This window comes from Crinia signifera, chromosome 8 (genome assembly GCF_055691185.1).
Source record: "Crinia signifera chromosome 8, ASM5569118v1, whole genome shotgun sequence".
Lineage (NCBI taxonomy): Eukaryota > Metazoa > Chordata > Amphibia > Anura > Myobatrachidae > Crinia > Crinia signifera.
In genome coordinates, this window is record NC_139224.1 from 163,703,883 (window position 1) to 163,724,556 (window position 20,674).

Here is a 20,674-nt window from a genome sequence, read left to right on the forward strand (position 1 = left end):
AGCAAAATTCCTGATTTTTTGACACCAAATGTAAAAAACAAAACACTTTATTTTAAAAGTTCACATTCCACTTCACCATAAAAAGATAGCGATTGCTACTCGGTGAATCATGGCGAAAAAAACCTTGAAATGTATTCGCCATCTGGTCATTGAATAGGGTGATTCACTGTTTTTGTCAAAAATTTGCCTTACAGCACAAAATCGCCATAAAAACCTGGCGAATCAGCCTCATTGAATACCGCCCTATGTTTGAAAAATGTCACGCAGGAGCTGATTGGCTGGCTGTTTGTCACTCTCCATTTTATCACTTTTGAAGCTTATGCTGGGTACAAACCAGGACGACTAGGGCCCGATCCCCACAATCTAGATCCAATTCCGACCAATTGGATGTAGATTGTGTGCTGATTGGGCCCTTTTCTGACCTGGTGTGGACCGATCCCGATCCGATGCGCGGTCCCGTGGGTCGGTCGTTATTGAGATCCTACCTGCTGCAGGTAGGATCTCAATGACGACCATACAGCCGGGTGCGGGTCGCCATCGGATCGGACCCGCTCACGGTGCACATCGTGAGCGGGTCGTGCCCCCCCCCCCCTGCGTCACCGTGAGCGGGTCGGACGAGACACTGACGACCCGCTCACGATATGCATCGTGAGCGGGTCGTCCTGGTGTGTACCCTACATTAGTGCATCTGCTTCCTGCATTGCTTGCAGGAAGCGGGTCTCTCCTCCTCAGCTAGCGCTATCTTCCTAGTAATATTTGGTAAGATGGCGCATGTGCATAGCTTTTAATGTACAGGCGCTATCTCCCTGAAGATATCACTGGGAAGATGGCACCGGCTTAAGTATGGGCAGAGAGGCATAACACATGCCCACATGCCCTGCAACCAGCAGCTCACACTTTGGAAGCCTCGATCACCGCAGTAACAGCAGAGCACTGGGCCTGGCAGAGAGAGCCTCAGCCCAAACACTGCAGTTCTGTAGTTCTCCTTCCCACTGTTATCCCCATTGTTGTCCTTGGTGATGGCGGCAGCAGCTGTAGCAGTGGCTGTCGTGAGCGCGCCCCTATTTGACACGTGCAATAGCGGAGTGGGCCATGGAGACCACCCATTCAGCCCGGCACTCCGCTGCAATGCTGAACCCGCTTGGGTGTGGATAACAAGGTCGACAGTCATTACGTCGACCATGAATTGCAAAAGGTCAATAGAGAGAAAAGACATGGGAATGGTCGATATAGGAAAGGGTTGACATGAATTTTTCACATTTTTATGTTGTCCATGTCGACATCTGTCAACATGAACCCTCAATTAGTGTAACACGTTCCCTCGGATGACTCGCTTTACGACCCATGCTTCGCCCATTCCCAGCGGTGGTCCACGTGGATCGACGTATGAAAGAGTGTTAAAAAAAGAAAAAAATTGTGAAAAACGCATGTTGACATTTCATGTGTCAACCGTTGCCATCTTGACCTATTGCCTGTGTTAACCTTTTGTCAACGTCAACCTATCCACCAGAACCAACTCCACTTACCGCATCCTACGACACTGTATGTGTGGGGCCCATTATGTGTATGGATCCCGTCCAGACCACCCCTCGCCCCTCCGTTACTCCAGATCTGGTTGCTATACTTTAGTTCAAATTCAGGACTCATCAGGGCCCCACACAGTTCACATGTTCCAGGTCTCCTAGTTGGGCGCAGGTGTACTCATTACTCACCGACAAATTTTAAAAGATCCAAGGTTGGAGTTAATGATTTCACTTGCGTTCTGTGAGGAGACCCAGAAAACATGTACTGTTTGGGGTCCTGGGGAGCGTCTTTGAGAACCTATGGTTTTGTTAATATATGTTTTTGTCACATGTAGTTGATGATGCAGGTATGATACTACTGAGACCAGGAATTTCTTAGGGGCGATGGTATCCCTGAGACACTTTTGTGAGGGGCACGCCAAGGATGCCACATATAGTAGGTTCCTGTCCCTTCTGAGGTACATTAAATACCATCCAAATAATCCCATGATCCCACCAGTCGCACTATTTATCACACAGCTGCTGCGTCTACCTCTCTCGTGTCTGAACGCCATCGCTCCACCGTTTCATTTATCCACTGTGTCACATAGAAAGGAAAATGCATACTTCCAGCATTCACTGCGATCAAGCGGAGGGGAGAATCCATTCATTATAAGGGATTTATTAAAGGCAGAGTCATAATGCGGTTTGTGAGAGTATTAGGCTCAGCCACTCACTGGCTTTTTTTTAAATAAATTCAGAATTCACTATGTCAGTCAAAAGTGGTAATTTATCCCAGCCTATAACGACTCTCGTCTTCTAGTGATGCTGATTATAGAACACTTGTAATTATTAAAGGAGGAGAAGCATTTGTTCCTGGCTGGAGCAGTGATTCTGGGTGCACACATTCGTCCGCAGCTGACTGTGCTGTATTATCGGACTTGCCCACTAGGGGGCAACACTGTGCTCAGACATGAATAGAGAGTAGGAGGCATATTTATTAATTATTGGGTTCTAGACCCAATAATTACTGTATAATTTCTTAACGCTGCATCGGCCCCTAAATCCTTATGATATAAGAAGAGATGCATTTGATTTTTCAGTAAATATGGTATCTCCCTGAAATAAAGTGTTACAGTATTTATCATAATAGTTTCACCATATAAACACCCCTGAAAATGGGGGGCAACCCAATTTGCTGCTTTTCAAAGGAGGGGACAGGGCTAAATATGCAAATAGTGTCCTTTTAGCCCACTCCTCGAGGACCCGTGGCTCACAGGATTTTCAGTACTGTGGCGGGGCTTGAGGATGTCTACATCAGGCCCCGCCCCTGAAGAGCTGCTGACAGTCTCCTCAACGGGCTTCTCCCAGATAGGAGACTTTGAAAGTAGACAACCCTGATTTTAGGCAGCATACAGAGCTGTAACATGAAATCTGACAGTCTACAGCTTCACTTTGTGTTTAATTCGGAAATGTAAAAAGGCAATGTTATTAGATGCAAAACAAGCCATATCTTTCAATGTCCTTGCTGTTTAAAATTTCCGGATAACTTGCAGCTGGAAGAGCATACTTGCCTACCCTTCCAAAATAAATAGGGAGGCTCACGGAAATTCAGTGGCCCTCACGGCTTTACCGGAAGGTGGGCAAGTCCCCCACTTTCCCCAGAGGCCCCTCGAAGCTCCCCTCAGCTGCCCACAACAGAGTACAAGTGAGCGGTCCTAGGGGGACCCAATGACGAAATTCATGCTGAATCGCGTCATTAAACTCCTGTGTCTGCCATTTACACTGTCTATCAGGGGGCGGAGCCATGCTGACATGATTGCGGAGCTATGCCTCCCGACCAGCCCATCTTCCTGCTTTGCCACACCCCCTAGGGGAGTATGGAGAAGAGTTGTCTTGCCAAAGCCGCCACTTGGTACATTTAACCCTAAGCTGTAGCTGAACCTGTCCTGCCTGCAGCTAGGAATGTTACAGCGGCACTCATTTATCACTGAATCCGCCATAGCTCTGACACGGGCACAATTGCCCATTTGGAAGTAGTAACAAGATGGTAAAAGGCAGATGATTATATCACTTCTTCATAAAGTCATTTCATCTCCGTTAAGAAAACCCTCCGCTCTTCCTTCCCAGCCTGGAACAACATTACAGATGTACATAGCAAATGTCAGCACATTAATATTTGATACCACGGTAAAACAGGCGGCTCGGAGACTTGCATAGAATTTAACTTAGAATGGGTGAAAGATAAATCAATTATATAGGCCGCAGGTGAAACTTCTCTAACGTAATAATCTGCAATGAGTGGATAGCGATCTCGTCTATACTCACGGGCTGTCCGGGTCCAATCAGCATCAATATCTCATTGCATCGCACATAACCGCTCCGTCTACTGCACTCACATATATTGTTACATACACAACCCGCTATTTATTAGTGAGATATTGATGCTATGGAATATGCAGTCGCTTCAGTTCTAGAGTGGCAGCACCGCGGTTCTTACGGTCATGGGGCCCACTTCAGGCCTGTTCGCTTGTCTCTGCCATTGTGGGAGGGACAGGGGTTGTGGGGGGGAGGGGGGGGGGTATCGGCTGGGTTAGGTCCTTTAGATCTACAGTGCCTAAGTCTACAATCAAAAGCTCACCAACTAATGGCCAACAGGGTCAAAAGGTCGACAGTCAAAAAAGGTTGACAGGGTCAAAAGGTTGACATGGTCAAACAAAGACGATATCGAAAAGGTTGACATCGTGAAACTAGACTTAGGAAAGGTTGACAAAGGTTGACATGAATTTTGCATTTTATTGGGTCGACATAAGGTTTTCATGCATTTTTTGTCTGTGTCGGCATAGCGTGCCGTGTAAGTGTGCCACGTCCCCTCGCGGGCACGGCGCCTGGTTGCGCTCTCCACACTATTATAAGCTAACTCTGTACGGATGTGGATGGTAAAGTGTGAATTTGTGGGTTTTTTTCAACCTCATGTCAACTTTTTTCATGTCGACCTTTTGACTATGACAACTTTTTTGTTTTGTTTGTAAAATGGACATTCTCTATTGAACCGAACCTAGGCACGCCCATTAGTTCTCGATTCCTTAATCACCTTCTCAGATGACCTCCGGTTGGGTTAGAGCACCTCTTATATTCACCCATCTCCTGCATGTCCTTGTGTCCCCAGTTTTGGCTCAGATAGGCATAAAACAAATTGACAGCTGTCAAATTTCAGAAATGTTCCCGACAGCACAGAGCATTTCAGGACATGAGCAAACAGATTATTCCACAAATAAATTTTGAGGACACAGCAATGAGCAATATCCAACATATTACCAAAATTGCTGAATGCCTGTACTTCATTCATGAGTCTCCTGGACAGAGACCCTCATTCTGATTCATTCGATCCCCCCGGCAAATTTGCACCGCGGACCGATGTTTACGCATATGCGCATATGCAGTGCTTCTGTGTGGGCGCCTTCATAGGGGGGGTGCACTTGTACAGGGGGGCGGGATGGCGACAGGCAGGGGGCGATGGCATGTGAACACCCTGCGTTTCCTGTACCCACAAAAAAACAGTGAGTGCGCCCAGGAAAACGCTGGGTGTCCCTAATGCAAATGCAGGGGAGCACCTGCCTTCCAGGGCGGGTGGCTTATGTCACAGGACGTCATCCGCACCCCCCGTTTTCGCACCAGTCCAGGCTGACTTAGAATTGGGAACAGGGTAGAAATAATTTGATAGTCAGCGACGTACTTATGTTATGTATATGCAAAATCTCCATTCACAAAGAGGCCTGGATGTGCGGACCACTACAGGGGGGGGGTATTTACATGGGCGGCGTGCGACATTAGTTGGCTCGCTAAGCGAATCTTTTCTACTTAGCAAGTCAATCAGAATCACCCCCAGAGGCCGCTTATAAGCTGTATCCGTGAAAGCTATTTGTTTTTGTTTTTCTCTTTTATATGTGACAGTAAATATCATTTATTGTCTAGCTGTAGTGGTTTTAAAACATTAAGAGCGATAACATATAATTCAATTCATGGTCTCTGAACAAGTCAAGAGGCCAGATGGGTCCTAGAGAATTAAAAGCAAAGACTAACACGTTCTCCTATTTGGTAACACAATGAATGATAGCTCGGGTGATTCAACATATGAAAAAAACAAAAAACATGTTTAGCCTTAGGAACATTCATCAGCGCATGATGAACGCGTAGAGACAGATCGGCAAGGATCCTCTGTTCGCATTTCACAGACCGGAGATTGATTTTTAGGCCCCGTCTAAAATTAATTTGGGACAATATTTGATCGGAAATGGCGAACTAAGAAATGACGTTGTGAAAAAGCAGAAATATAAGGAGCCTTTTTTTCTTTTCTTAGCGTTGTCGTTTCTTCTCAGCAGGTTTGGGCTGTAAGTAATTCTGCTTCCGCCATCGCAGAACGAGCCAGCGATTACCAAATTACTGCGCACGTGTATGGACCACATGCGCAGACACATATAGCCACAGAAATGACATATGGACTGTAATCGCAACCCACTTGCAGTTTGACTGAGGGATTGAGGGCGTTTGAGGGTGGACACCGGTCGTTTTCTGGGATTGTTCAAAGAAATGTCGGCGTTCCCGGGCGTTTTCAGGGAGGGTCTGTGATGTCGGTGCCGGTCTCTGTCGCAGAATTGTGGAAGGTTCAGACATTTGCACAGACTGGAAAAGTCACAACCATTTTTCCAATTATTTTAGCAATGGTTTTACCATTGACGAATAAAAACGGGTCTCTTACCGAAAGATGTAATATGAAAAAGATAAGATAGATAAGAATACTTTATTGTTCTTAACAATACACCACAACGAATGCACTGTCAACAAAACTTCACACAAGAACCTGCACAGAAGAAAAACACTAAAGAGCAATTCTCATGTCATTTTACAGCATTTAGCATGCGAACAGCAGTAGGAGACAAGCTATTTAACATGCGCTTTGTGCGTGCGGGGACACTACGGAACCGTTTTTGTGATGGCAAAATATCAAAAACCTCGTGTTTTGGATGACTAGGATCTGCTAAAATACAATTTGATTTCTTTAGCAATCTATTTTTGAATAATTCATGGGCGCATGGTAAAGACACCCCAATAATTTTACCTGCAATTTTTATCACACGATCTAACGTGGTCCGCTCGGCCACGGGGCAGCTACCAAACTAAACTACGATCCCATACGTTAAGACACTCTCCACTATGCCCCAATAGAATCTAATTTTTAGCGTATTAATGTCGGAGCATACAGCTTTGAGTTTCCTTAAAAAGAAAAGCTGTTGCTGGGCCATCTTAATCACCGTGGTAGAGTTTAAAGACCACGTCAGATCATCAGAAATGTGAAGCCCCAAAAATTTTAAAACCTCCTCAATAGGCTTATCCTCAATAAACATGGGAAGTATTGGCCTACAACGACCTCGCCTGAAATCTATCATCATCTCCTTGGTCTTGTTTATATTTAGTTGCAGACAATTTTGCCTGCTCCATTCAAGCAATCTATGAACCTCAGACCTATACGCTACCTCATCGTCATCGGTTATCAGGCCAACCACAGCGGTATCGTCCGCAAACTTCACTATCTGTACGGATTTTGAAGTTGACACACAATCATGTGTAAATAGGGAATATAACAACGGGCTCAGGACACACCCCTGTGGTACACCTGTGCTAACCATAACCTCACCGGAGACATGATTTCCAAATTTCACTACCTGTGGCCTGTCGACTAAAAATTGTAAAATCCAGTTACACAAATACCCATTTAATCCCAAATTAAAAAGTTTGGAAACCAACGACATTGGAATAATGGTATTAAAGGCAGAACTAAAATGCACAAATAAAATTCTAACCTAAGAACCCCTTTTCTCAAGATGTCCCAGCGTTTGGTGCAAAACCACCAAAATCGCATCATCCGTAGACCTATTTGCTCTATAAACAAATTAGAACGGATCAAAATTTGCAGTGAAATGAGATTTAATGTGGCCTAGAACCAAACGCTCAAAGCATTTCATCACCAGTGATGTCAAGGCAATGGGACGGTAATCATTCAGGTCTTTCGGGTGATTTTTCTTTGGTATTGGGATAATCGTCGTGGCCTTGAGACACTTTGGGTCAACACAAGTCTGTAGCGAACAATTAAACAGCAACGTAAAGATCCCTGCCAATTGCTCACTACACCCTCTAAGGACCTTACCCGGAATCCCATCCGGGCCAGCTGCCTTCCCCAAGGCAACACCCTGCAAACACTTCCTAACCTCCAGCTCATCTAATACAGGTTGAGTATCCCTTATCCGAAATGCTCGGGACCACGAGCATTCCGGATAAGGGAATATTCCGGTTTTTGGAATATTTTTTTTTTAGCCATACTTACCTGCCCCTGGTGGGTCCTCGATGGTCCCTCGGCGTCCATGGAGTCCTCCGGCATCCACGGCAGGCCACCAGCACCGTCTCCGGTGTCTCCAGCGGTCCCAGGAGTGCTTTGCGCAAGTTCCTAGGCGCGCCGGTGACGTCACCGGCGCGCACTCGCGCAAAGCACTCCTGGGACCGCTGGAGACGCCGGAGAGGATGCTGAAGGCCTGCTATGGACGCCGGAGGACTTGGTAAGTATTAAAAGAGGGTTAGGGGGGGGGGGAAACAATTTTTTTTTTTTAATTATTCCAAAAAACCACGGTTTTTGGAATAATTCGGATACGGATTGCCCGGATACGGGATACCCGACCTGTACAATTTGTACTTCATCTGGTCTATTTGTAATCATGCTTACAGTGGACAAGTTATTTTCATCAAATCTAGTATAAAAATCATTTAGATCATCCACCAAAGTTCTATTTACGTCTAAGGGCTCAGTTTTTTTTTACTTATAATTAGTGATTTCCTGCAACCCCTGCCACATGTCTTTGGAATCGTGGCATTCCCTGAATCTGGCTTCTATCTTACTTGAAAATTCTCTCTTGGCCTGCCTAATCCCTATCCTTAGGTTGGACCTAGCAGCTTTATAGGCCATACTGTCACCCATTTTAAAAGCATTATCTCTAATTTTAATTAGTGAATGCATTGTAGAATTCCACCAGGGCTTGTTGTTTGCAAAAATTCTAAACCTACGTTTAACAGTAACGCTCTCTATGCTACAATTTCTATAGCCCAAAACCATAGTTGCCAATAAATCAACATCAATATCCTCGCCTATCACGGACTCCCTGATAAACAACTCCCAATCAGTGAAGGTTAAAATGCCCTGCAACCTCTCTATTGCATTTTCCGGCCAGACGGTAACACTTTTCCTACTCGGCCTGACTCGTTTAACCAGTGGTTTATATTTAGGTAACATAAATAAGGAGACATGATCTGATCTTCCGATATGCGGACAGACAACAGCCTCATATGCATGCTCCACGTTGGTATAAACTTGATCCAAAATGTTCCCGTCCCTTGTTGGGACAAAGACATTTTTAGAAAATTTCCCAAGCACCGATTTTACATCACACTGGTTAAGGTCGCCAGCAACAATAAAAGCAGCATCAACATATTTAGCCTGCATATCGGCCAGGCTCTCGTATAAAGTGCCAAGTGCACATTCTACATCGGCCTGTGGACATAAATAAAGGGCCATAACTATTACTACGGAAAATTCCCTTGGTAGATAATAAGGCCTGCATTTAATTATTAAATATTCCACATTCACCGAACAATAGGATCCAATAGCAACAGAATCCGAGCACCATATTTTGTTTACGTAAATGCAAACACCACCACCCTTGCTTTTTCCAGACTTGCGGGTTCGATCAGCTCTAAACAACGTTCTGTCCACAAAATCAAACGCCGTATCGGGAATATTACCATTTAACCATGTCTCGGTAAAAACTATAATGGAGCAGTTCCTCAGGTGTGGCTTGCTAGCCAACTCCATATCAATGTCATCCAATTTACTCGGTAATGATTGAACGTTTGCCATAAACAGACGAGGCAGGGGGGATTTTAAAGGGCACAACTGAAGTCTATATTTCACTCCAGATCTCTTTCCACGCTTCTGCCGCCTCTCTCTCCGTGGGCAACGCTTCCAGCAGCCAGCAAGATTAAAAACCCTGCGGAGTTCTCTATATTGCTGATCAGCAGATCTTCTATGCCATTTATATCTGCTACCATGCCTCCATCCATTTCCCCAACCCTTTTGTACCTGCTCCTGGCTTCGCTGTCCTCCAAATTTGCTGTGTGGTGCAGATGCTTCCAGGGGCTCAGGGGGCACGGTGGCAGTAAGGAGTTCATACACGCCACCTCTTCCTTCAGCAGCAGCGAGCGCCTCACCACGCTCACGCCGGAAAGCAAGCGACAGCATGCCTTTCAGTCGCTTGCTTTCCGGCGTCGCCGGCGGGGTCAGCGGGGGGAGCACATTCATCCGCTCCGACCTCCCCGGCTCGTCCTCGCTGTGTACTGCTCCGACCTCCCCGGCTCGTCCTCGCTGTACTGCTCCGACCTCCCCGGCTCGTCCTCACTGTACGGCTCCGACCTCCCCGGCTCGTCCTCGCTGTACGGCTCCGACCTCCCCGGCTCGTCCTCGCTGCATGGAACCACCGCGCCACAGCTCCAACAGCACCTCCAAATCCAAATCGTGTAGGGGGCGCGGTGGTTGCAGCGAATCGCGGGAGGGGGGTTGCGGGGGCGGCTGTTGCTGAAAATCGTGGGAGGGTCACGGGGGTTGCCACGAATCGTGGGAGGGGGTGGTCGCAGGGGGGGGCGGTGCCATGAACCACGGGTGGGGTGGTGCAGCGAATCGCGGGAGGGTGGGTCGTGGGGGGGTGCCGCGATTTGCCACAAGAAAAAATCAACACAGAAAGGTCGTGGGAGGGGGGGGCGGCGTTCGAATCGCGGAAGGGGGTGGGGGGGGGGGGCGCTCACCTGGTGGCTGTGGAGTAGCTGGGCAACATGGGGATGCAGAGGGTGTCTGGCACTGTGGGCTCACTGGGCTGGTTCCCTGTCATGTGATTCAGTCATGTGAGTCAGAGGCTCCACCCAGCGTTATAGACACACTCACACACTTTGAGTGACAGATGTAGCCAAATATATGAGATATAGATTGATGACATCATACATCTATTAGCATTACCTGTGAGTTAGATCGGCATACAGATAAGTCTCCTCTCCGCGCTGTGAACCTTGTTTTCGGTCCTCCTCGATACAATCAATTTTTATTGTACTTGGTTTAACCTGTCACATTGATGATAACGGCGATGTAAGTGTTGGTAGACATCACATATTAATCTGTGACAGTGACCTTTGCTGCTTATCTGAAGGCTAATTAACTGAATCTGCGAACCGCTCCAGCGCTAACTTTTCCTCACGTGAAGCGAATCCATCACACCTATTTACGGCATCTGTGCCAGGATATCTCCCCAAAGAACTGGCACGAAGTTACTCGCATGATATGTTCAGTCCTGGCGTGTGCCCGAGTGTTTTTCTAAACGTGATTTGACAGGGATGCTAATTAAAAAGGTGATGCTTGGCCTACAGACAGCTCCCCGGGGCGGCACTGATACTATCAGCGTATTACAGTGTAGTGCCTGCATTTTGTACATTTGCCAGGAAGAAAAAACAAAATCGCACATACTGTACGCTGCTCCGCGTCAGCACCGTGTCAGTACTACGGCCGTATTCCGTCTGTCTATGAACATATGGGCGGAATCGGTGCTCAGGCACATTTCTGCTACATGACTCTGAAATGTACAGAGCAGCTGAAATGTACAGAGTCACACAAACACAAAACTGAAGGTTGTCATTTCATTTGGTCAACAGGCCAGAGGTCATCAAGGTCAAACTGTCGACATAAGCAATATGTCAAGATGGGAAATGTCGACATGAAAACGGTCGACAAGTTTTTCACATTTTTTTAAATGATTATTTAAAGGTGGTTTTTCATACTTTACCATCGAAGTGGACATAGAGTTAGATCATAATAGTGTGCCCTGAAGCAAGGGGACACAGGACACTTATATGGTGTCCATGTCGACCTATGTTGCCATCATCATCAAAAACCTGAAAAACTCATGTCGACCTTTCACGTTGACCATTTTCATGTTGAACTATTGCTTGTGTTGACCTTTGGACCCTAGGTATGTCAACCTTTTCACGAGTCCACCTATTGACTGTCAACTAGGGAGGCCAATCCCAAGGCGTTTTTTTTCAATCCCGGGATTGGCCTCCCTAATAAATAAATAAAAACCTGCCCCGCACATTTACATAACGGCTGGTGCGGCAGAGCAGAGCCAGTAGCGGGTGGGAGCGGCAGAGTGTGGAATCCCCAGCGGTGAGGACGGAATTAGAGAGCGGCGGTGCAGGGGTGCGACCAGTGAGCTACGCCGCGTGACTTGCGACAGTGACAGTGTGACACACTGCAGCACTCGCTCAGATGCTGCCCGGCTGCTCCCGTCCCAGCTGTGCGGCTCTCCGCAATCTGATCTGACATCACGGGACTGGAGACTATAATCCTGGCAATTTTGGAGGTCAAATACTGGGATCCTGTCAATCCTGATACTGGCATTGGCCAACCTACTGTCAACCCTATGACCCATTCCCTGCATTGTAAATGACCTTAGGAGACAATTCAGACCTGCGCTGTGATTGCAAAATTCGCAACCCCGGTTAATGTTTGGGGTTTGTGCATGTGCCGGGGTTCCCTTGGAGGACTCCTTTATTGGGGAGGTCTCCACTCCCGCAGGGACCTGTCCTGTGCTGGCCAGCCAGGGTGATCATGCTTTGGCCGCTGGACCCTATGTAAAAAGTGACCCCCAGCTGTGGCATGACATCGCTGGCTAATTGAGCCCGATGCTGGTTTCCGAAATATAAGGGACCCCTACTCCTTTTGCCCCCATATTTTGGGAACCAGGACCAGGCCAAGAGCCTAGTGCTGGTTATAGAATTACACAGGGGGACCCCATTTCATTTCCCCTCTGTATTTCCGCAACCGGCTCATTGAGCCTGTTTTATTTTTAAAACTGTTTTATTTTTCTAATAAGTTAATTATTTTTCGAATTTTTTTTGCACAGAGAAGCATCGCACGGATCTGACTGATCTGTCCATGAGATGCTTCAGCCTCGTCCGTATTTGGCTGTTGGGAAACTCGAACGCCAAATACATCAGAAAATACGAATCCGGAGAATACTGAAGCTTAGTAGATTTGTTGTATTCTCTGTTCGTATTTTCAGCCGGACAATCCCAGTCATACCCCAGTGGCAAACGCAGTATTTTTATAGGGGGTTTCCAAATGTAATCCAAAATCTCCCACTCTGCAGGGCATTGGAGTAAGTACGGGTAACGGCCCCAAAAATTGGTCTTTTTATACACTGAATACTGTATGAAATAGAGTATTAATATTTAACAGTACAGATGGTCTGTAGTATAGGCTGTTTTAAACATTTAAATAAGATGTGGTCAGGAAAATAGTACTGGACTTTCTAAGCTCACAACCTCCCACTTCATGGTAAGGCTCCTGTCTCTTCCTCCTAGCAGCTGCTCTCTGTTCCATTGCGGTGTATGAGGGCTCAGATCCACACATACAGTAAATGTGGCAGAAGAAGCTGGTACACTGGGCAAGTGCAGCAGCTCCGCTCTGTCCCTTACACTGCATGATGTGGTGTCAGCTCTATTGATCATATTATATACCAGTTCTATTGTCATAATTTAAGGCACTTGCCAAGAGGAGGGGGGTTTCCGGGCAACCAGAACCCCCCCCCCCCCCGGGTTTGCCTATGCACCCATTTGTACACAGGATCGGCCGTAATTGGCCTTCTTAGTAAATTTCCCCATAACACTTTTACTTGAGTCATGCACTTTATTCTGCTGCCCTTGTCATGGGATGTGCAAAAAATGTGAAACAATCCAGATTTGAACTGCGGCCGGCCGGTAAGAACGTTTTGTTTGCTTCTCCAAGACAATAAAACATCCTCCCTATTAGTGCAGAGGAATAAAACAGACTTCCACTGAGACTGCACAAACAATTAGCATTTTGTTTCCTGAAGTTTGCAGGTCTTCTGGGTAAGTTCACTGGATAATTGCAGACAATAAGAATGGACTTAGCCAGGCTGTGGTGGAAATTATTAACCCACAGGACTATTCCTGGGGCACATGGAGGGCCAGCTTTAATTGCTTGTTGAGTACATAATTGATGACCCTTCTGTGCAGTTGCTTTTGGTTTTACACTATAAATACCTCTGTGCAGACAGGGTCATATTGCTGGGATGTGACAATTAAATGCTTGTTAATGCCTTGGGAACACACATGTTGCTGAACCCACAGGAGCTGCACTTTTACCAAAAAGATGACACAGGGGAGTAATGTAAAGAGGTACAGGCTGTGTATCTATACAGCACAACCTGATCCAGGTGTGTAATCCTGTAATTGGCTGGTGAAAGATCATGGGCATGATGGTGCGTATATCCAGAGGTAGTGCAGCAAATGGGCCCCTGCTGCACTAAATCTTATGTGCAGCTGGCAACGGTGGAGGACGCTGCGAGGCGGCTGGCGGGGGATGCTGCCAGGAGGGCAGTGCCAGCGAGCAGGGGACACGGCGAGGCGGGCAGGGGAAACAGAGGTGGCGGATGCCGGTGAGGGGAACGGAGAGCTGGGCAAGAGGAGCAGCAAGGAAAAAAAAACCAATACAAATGATTGGCTGAGCACTCTCTCAGCCAATTGCTGATTGGCTGAGAGAGCACTCAGCCAATCACTGGCTGCCCATTCATTTGTATGCTTTTTTTCTTTCTTGCAGCACTGACAGCTCTCTGTCCCTGCCTGGCTCTCCGTTACCCTCGCCGCCATCCGCCGCCTATTTGCCCCCCCCCCCCCCGCCCCTGTCCGATCTGAATCTGAGAAAAGGTGGGAAGGAGACATTACTGAAGCTCACTCCAGCTGATGACATTGAGGCATTCCTTTGCATGTTTGAGCGCACCGCCTGATACACTGTCTCCCTGTTTAACAAGGGAGGTGCAGAGAGCTTATGTGGATATGACTGTGGCTGGGGCACGCTCCTACCCTGCCCCTAAAAGGGTATACCCCTGCGTAATATGAAATCTGGCACTATTGCCAGAGAGCTGCTAACCCTGTATACCCGCCTGGGAATCCCGAAGGAGGTCTTACCGGACCATTTTACCCCTTAGTGTACCACCCGCAAACAGATGGCCTGGTAGAAAGGTTCATTCAACCCTTAAACAGAGAAAAACAATACTGGGATTTGCTCCTAACTTATGCCCCTTTCAGACCGCACTTTTTAACCGGTATTTTGCCGTTTTTTTACCGTTTCAAAACGGTAATGTGTGCGGTCTGAAAGGTGCAGAGTGATTTTACTGTTTCCAAAATACCGGTTTTTGGAAACGGTAAAAAAGCAGGGTCCTACCCGTTTCAGACCCGTTTTTTTGGTGTCTCAAAGGGTCTGAAACGGTAGTTGTCTCACCTCCTTGTCGTCTTCTTCCTCATTCTGTTCCCCTTTGCACCGCTGTCCTCTCTCCTGCTCTTCCCCTTGGCGCATCCCTCCAGTCACAGTCGGTGCTGCTCCCCACAGAATTCGCCTTCATGCCCCCCTCCGACAGAGTCTGTGAGCCCGAGGAGGAGAGTGATTATGAGGAGGAAGCGGTGTCGCAGCCGCTGCCCCAGCTCCCGGACACTTTGCACTCCATGTCACTGGGCAGCGTCACCTGCGCTCGGGCACCGCCGCCTGCGTGCACTCATGGGCCAGGGTCAGGTCGCTGGGGGTGCGGGCACAGGGGAGACGCTGTTCCAACGCGTCATGCCAGGCAGGGAGATGCGCCAAACCCGCTATCAGTGCACACATCCGGAGCCCTGCACCGCCGCCGCCGCTCCACCTCTCCCGAGTACGGCACCTGGGGGCGGTGAGAGCAACAAGTCTCTGCGGGCAGGAGGCGAGCACCTAGCGGGAGGTAAGGAGTGGAGCGGTCCGCTGGGATGGATGGGGAACAGCCACATGAGCGCATCAGTGCTGCAGTGCCCACTGAGCACACCGTGCTCCAGAGCAGTGGCAAACGCAGGATTTTCAGAGGGGGGTTTCCAGAGGGGCGGAGCAAAGCACAGAGATGGACACTTAGGTGACCCAGTATATGTCAGGTCAGTTAAAGTATTATAGATAGACCAAATGTATATTAATAATAATAAAAAAAAAAAAAATATATATATATATATATACATACAGGGGTGTCAACAGCCGTGTAGACCCCTGGGCATAGCAATGTATTGGGGCACCTACCGATCCTCCAGCGGTAGGGGTGGGGGAAGCTTTGATGTCCCCCGGTTGGTAGGGGGTATTATATCAACCGCTCAGCATGTAGGGGCTGGATCAGTAATTTCCACTAATTACCCCTTTACTGCACAGATGGTGGGAGAAGGGGGCATTGGGCTGAATAAAGGGGCCCTGATACATAACTTCCAGGGTGGTAGAGGATGTTTAATATGCAGAGGAGGGGAGTATAGTGGAGTGGGCTTATTATTCATAATTTTTTGGTGGGAGGACAGCTTCCTTGACTGCAGATATCTCCAGTTCCCAGAAATAGATTTCTTAGATTTTAATGGAATTAAAAACTAGAGGATCCCACCTACCAAATGGTATTGGGGACTAGGGGATCAGAGTTCAGGAGGCAGAGCAAATCTGCCAACGAATATATAAAACTACATACCAGGAGTGTGGAGCTGGAGCAGTAACCAGCTGCTGGAAGACTGATATCTCTGGTTCTGGGAACAGTAGAGACAAGCTACTAGTGTCCATCAGGAGATAGAGTCCCATCTTTTGGAATATACCCTCAAAAAAACTGTAAGTCAGACAGAACCTTAAATATCTGACTTGGAAGAGCAATTAACAGGCTTGGATGGGGACCACTGCTTTGAAGTCAGATATCTCCGGTTCCCAAGGGCCGATTTTTAAAATTCTAGTACCCTTGGAAAGAGGGGACCCTCAGCTTTCAGTCTAGGGCCCTTAGACTCCTGGGGGGGTTTCTGGGTACTCAGAAACCCCCCCTGCGTGCGCTACTGCAGAGAGACGCTGCCGGTAACCCTTGCCAGTGCTGAGGCTGGTGTAGAGTGTTGGAGGGATAGGGGAACACTGCAAACTGTCACAGAGAACACCGACAGGGAACACTGTTTGGGGAACCCCATATACATACGCTCCTGCACGGGTTCCCTGAAACGGGATTATGTACAAAAAACGCCATTTAAACAGTAATATACCGTTTAATAGATGTGGTGTGAAAGGGGTTGTTAGCTGGCAAACTCGTTTTTTAAAACGTTTTAAAATACAGGGTCAAAGCCAGTTTTGTGGTCTGAAAGCAGCATTATTTGATGTTCGCAGTCAGAGAGGTACCCCAATCCCCTACAGGGTTTAGTCCCTTTGAGCTCCTCTGTGGGAGACAACCCAGAGGGATTCTGGATCTATTAAAAGAAGGGTGGGAACAACAACCGTGCCAGGACCCCAACGTCGTTCAGTTTGTGTCCCAGTTATACGGGCGTCTAAGGCAGATTGTGCCACTCCGGAACAAACTGCAGTTAACCGGTCCTTTACACCAGGAGACAAGGTGCTAGTGCTTTTGCCCACAACTGAAAGTAAGATGTACAGTATGCAGAATGGTGAAGCCAGCCACAGATCATCCAACATGATGTGACTCCACCCGGGGTGGTCATAAAACAAAGACTCTATTGCAGTGGTAGCCAACCCTAGCCCTCGAGAGCTACCAACAGTTCACATTTTCCAGACAACCTAGCTGCTGCACAGCTGCACTCATTAATCACTGACACATTTTAAAAGATCCACAGATGGAGCTAATTAGCTCACTTGTGATTCTGTGAGGAGACCTGCAAAACATGCACTGTTGGTAGCTCTCGAGGACTAGGGTTGGCTACCCCAGCTCTATTGTATACCAGAGGCAAAGCGGGCAGCGATAAAGTAAGAGGTGGAAGAGATTCTACGCCTAGGGGTCATGGAGGAATCAACCATCAAGGTGCTTTAAGATTCTGCAATGACTTCCGTAAATTAAATCAAGTTTTTCACTTTGATTCGTACCCTAGCCCCGGGTTTAGGAGTTGGTGGAAAATTTAGCCTAGAGTCAGTAGCAGCAATCATTTACACTTCAAAATCAAACTGGTTTTGCAGTGTAAATGATTGCCACTTTAAAAAACCTGGAGATTTCTTACCAAATCTCCCACTTTCTGAATCTCTCATCCTATTACATTTCACCCAGTACAGACATTCCTCACTTAACGACCAGGTTCCGTTCCTACGACCCGGTCGTTAAGTGAATTGGTTGTTAAACGAGCATATATAAAACCCCTTAAGATTTCTGAGACGCTGGTCGTAACTGCGAGAGGGTAGGCGGGCAGGTCATAAATCAGAGCAGACGGGGTCGTAAGTCCGAGGAGACACAGCACGGACACTAAACGAAGGCCCAGGTCGTAAGTCCGGGTGGTCGGTAAACAGGTAGGTCGTTAAGTGAGGAATGTCTGTATCTCACCACTCTTGATTTGACAATACCATATTGGCAGATTCCTTTGACAGAAGCTGCTAAGGCAGTGGTCTCCAACCTTTTTCGGGGTGGGAGCTACTCGCGACAAAATAAACCGCCCGAAGAGCTACTAAATTTAAAAAAAATTTAAAACCTGCATAATATCCCAAAAAATGCCCTTTACACATTATGCCACACACCGTAATGCCCCTGACACCTTATGCCACACACTGCAATGTCCAATATGTCACAAACATACCTCCCAACACGAGGCAGAGGAGACATCTGCGCGTGCCGAAGGCACGCGCCCAAAATTAGAGGGTTCACCTACTACCGTGGAACTCCTGCGAGGCTACATCCCCCATTTTTTGAGGGCATGGTCAGCTCTCTAAGAGCTGTAGCCACATGTGGTGCGGCCATGGAAAATGGAGATGTGATACACATATGTCCCCAATAGTACAGTGCCAGATACACATGACCCCAATAGTGCAGTCTTTGATGCCCATTATACCTATGCCGCATACTGTGATGCCCATTATACATATGCCCCGCACTGTGATGCTCCATTATACATATGCCACACACATGATGCCCATTATACATATGCCCATTATACAGTACATATGCCCCACAACGTGACGCTCCATTATGCAAACATCCCACAGCGTGACGCTGAATTTAACATATGCCACACACATGATGTCCATTATACATATGCCCCACATCGTGATGCCCATTATACATATGCCGCACACCGTGATGCCCATTATACATATGCCCCACATCGTGATGCTCCATTATACATATGCCCCACTGTGATGCTCCATAATACATATGCCCCACTGTAATGCTCCACTGTGATGCTCCATTATACATATTCCCCACTGTGATGCTCCATTATACATATTTCCCACTGTGATGCTCCGTTATACATATGCCCCACTGTGATGCTCCATAATACATATGCCCCACTGTGATGCTCCATAATACATATGCCCCACTGTGATGCTCCATTATACATGTGCCCCACTGTGATGCTCCATTATACATATGCCCCACTGTGATGCTCCATAATACATATGCCCCACTGTGATGCTCCATAATACATATGCCCCACTGTGATGCTCCATTATACATGTGCCCCACTGTGATGCTCCATAATACATATGCCCCACTGTGATGCTCCATAATACATATGCCCCACTGTGATGCTCCATTATACATGTGCCCCACTGTGATGCTCCATTATACATATGCCCCACTGTGATGCTCCATTATACATGTGCCCCACTGTGATGCTCCAGTATACATGTGCCCCACTGTGATGCTCCATTATACATATGCCACACTGTGATGCTCCATTATACATATGCCCCACACACTGTGCGCACACAGTTTTCATTTTTTTTTTACCTCATGTAAGTCTGAGCAGAGGCTGTGGCGCAGGACCGGAGCAGACATCAATCACGCTGAGCAGAGGCTGTGGCCGTGGCGTCGATGAGAACGTGCGCTGGGGACGTCAGGAGGACGCGGCATGAAGTCACATTCAGAGACCTCTTGCCGCCAAGTGAGGATGAAGAAAGTGCGCTGGGGACGTCAGGAGGACGCAGCATTAAAACACTTTCTGACCTCCTGCCGTCAAGCAAGGTACCGCTACGCGGCAGGAGGTCACTTAAACAGCCCCGAGCTACTGGAAAGGTCCCGGCGAGCTACCCGTCGCTCGCGAGCGACGGGTTGGCGAACCCTGTGCTAAGGCAAAAACAGCTTTCTCTACCCCAGAGGGCTTATTTCAGTATAAAGTGTTCCCATTTGGTTTATATGGTGCCCCAACAACCTTCCAGAGAGCTATGAATAAGTTGTTGCGGCCCCACAGGGAATATGTGGCTGTATATTTAGATGACATTGTTATTTTTAGCTCTGACTAGGAATCACACCTACCAAAGGTAGAGGCTGTTTAAAAGTCTCTACGGGCACACGAGTTTACTGCCAACCCTGAGAAATGTGCCATTGGTAGGGTTGCCACCTCAGGCATCTTCGATTCCTGGAGACCCCCTCCCCACACACACACACCTTCATGTGTGTGTGCTCTCCCAGATAAGTGGGCGTGGCTTTGTAAAACGGGCATGACCTCTTCAGAAAAGTGGGCGTGGCCTCTAATACAGACATGTATTGAAGTCCCTATTGTTACATTTAATAACACATTTCCCCTACTGACAACTCTTACACAGAGATACCTCATACATCCTCCCCTCACTCTGACACCAGTGACCACAACTTCACAGCAACCCTAGGCCCTAGCCATTGGTATGGTAGAAGCCAAGTACTGTATTTGGGGTACATTGTGGGCAGAGGACAGGTTAAACCTCAGCCTAGTAAGGTAGAAGTGGTTCTCACTTGGGGCGGTATTCAATGAGGCTGATTCGCCAGGTTTTTATGGCGATTTTGTGCTGTAAGGCGAATTTCTGACTAAAACGGTGAATCACCCTATTCAATGACCAGATGGCGAATACATTTTAAGGTTTTTTTTGCCATGATTCACCGAGTAGCAATCGCTATCTTTTTATGGTGAAGTGGAAGGTGAACTTTTAAAATAAAGCGTTTTGTTTTTTACAATTGGTGTAAAAAAATCAGGAATTTTATTCTGAGGAGGGGCATGCTATTTTTATTCATGTGCTG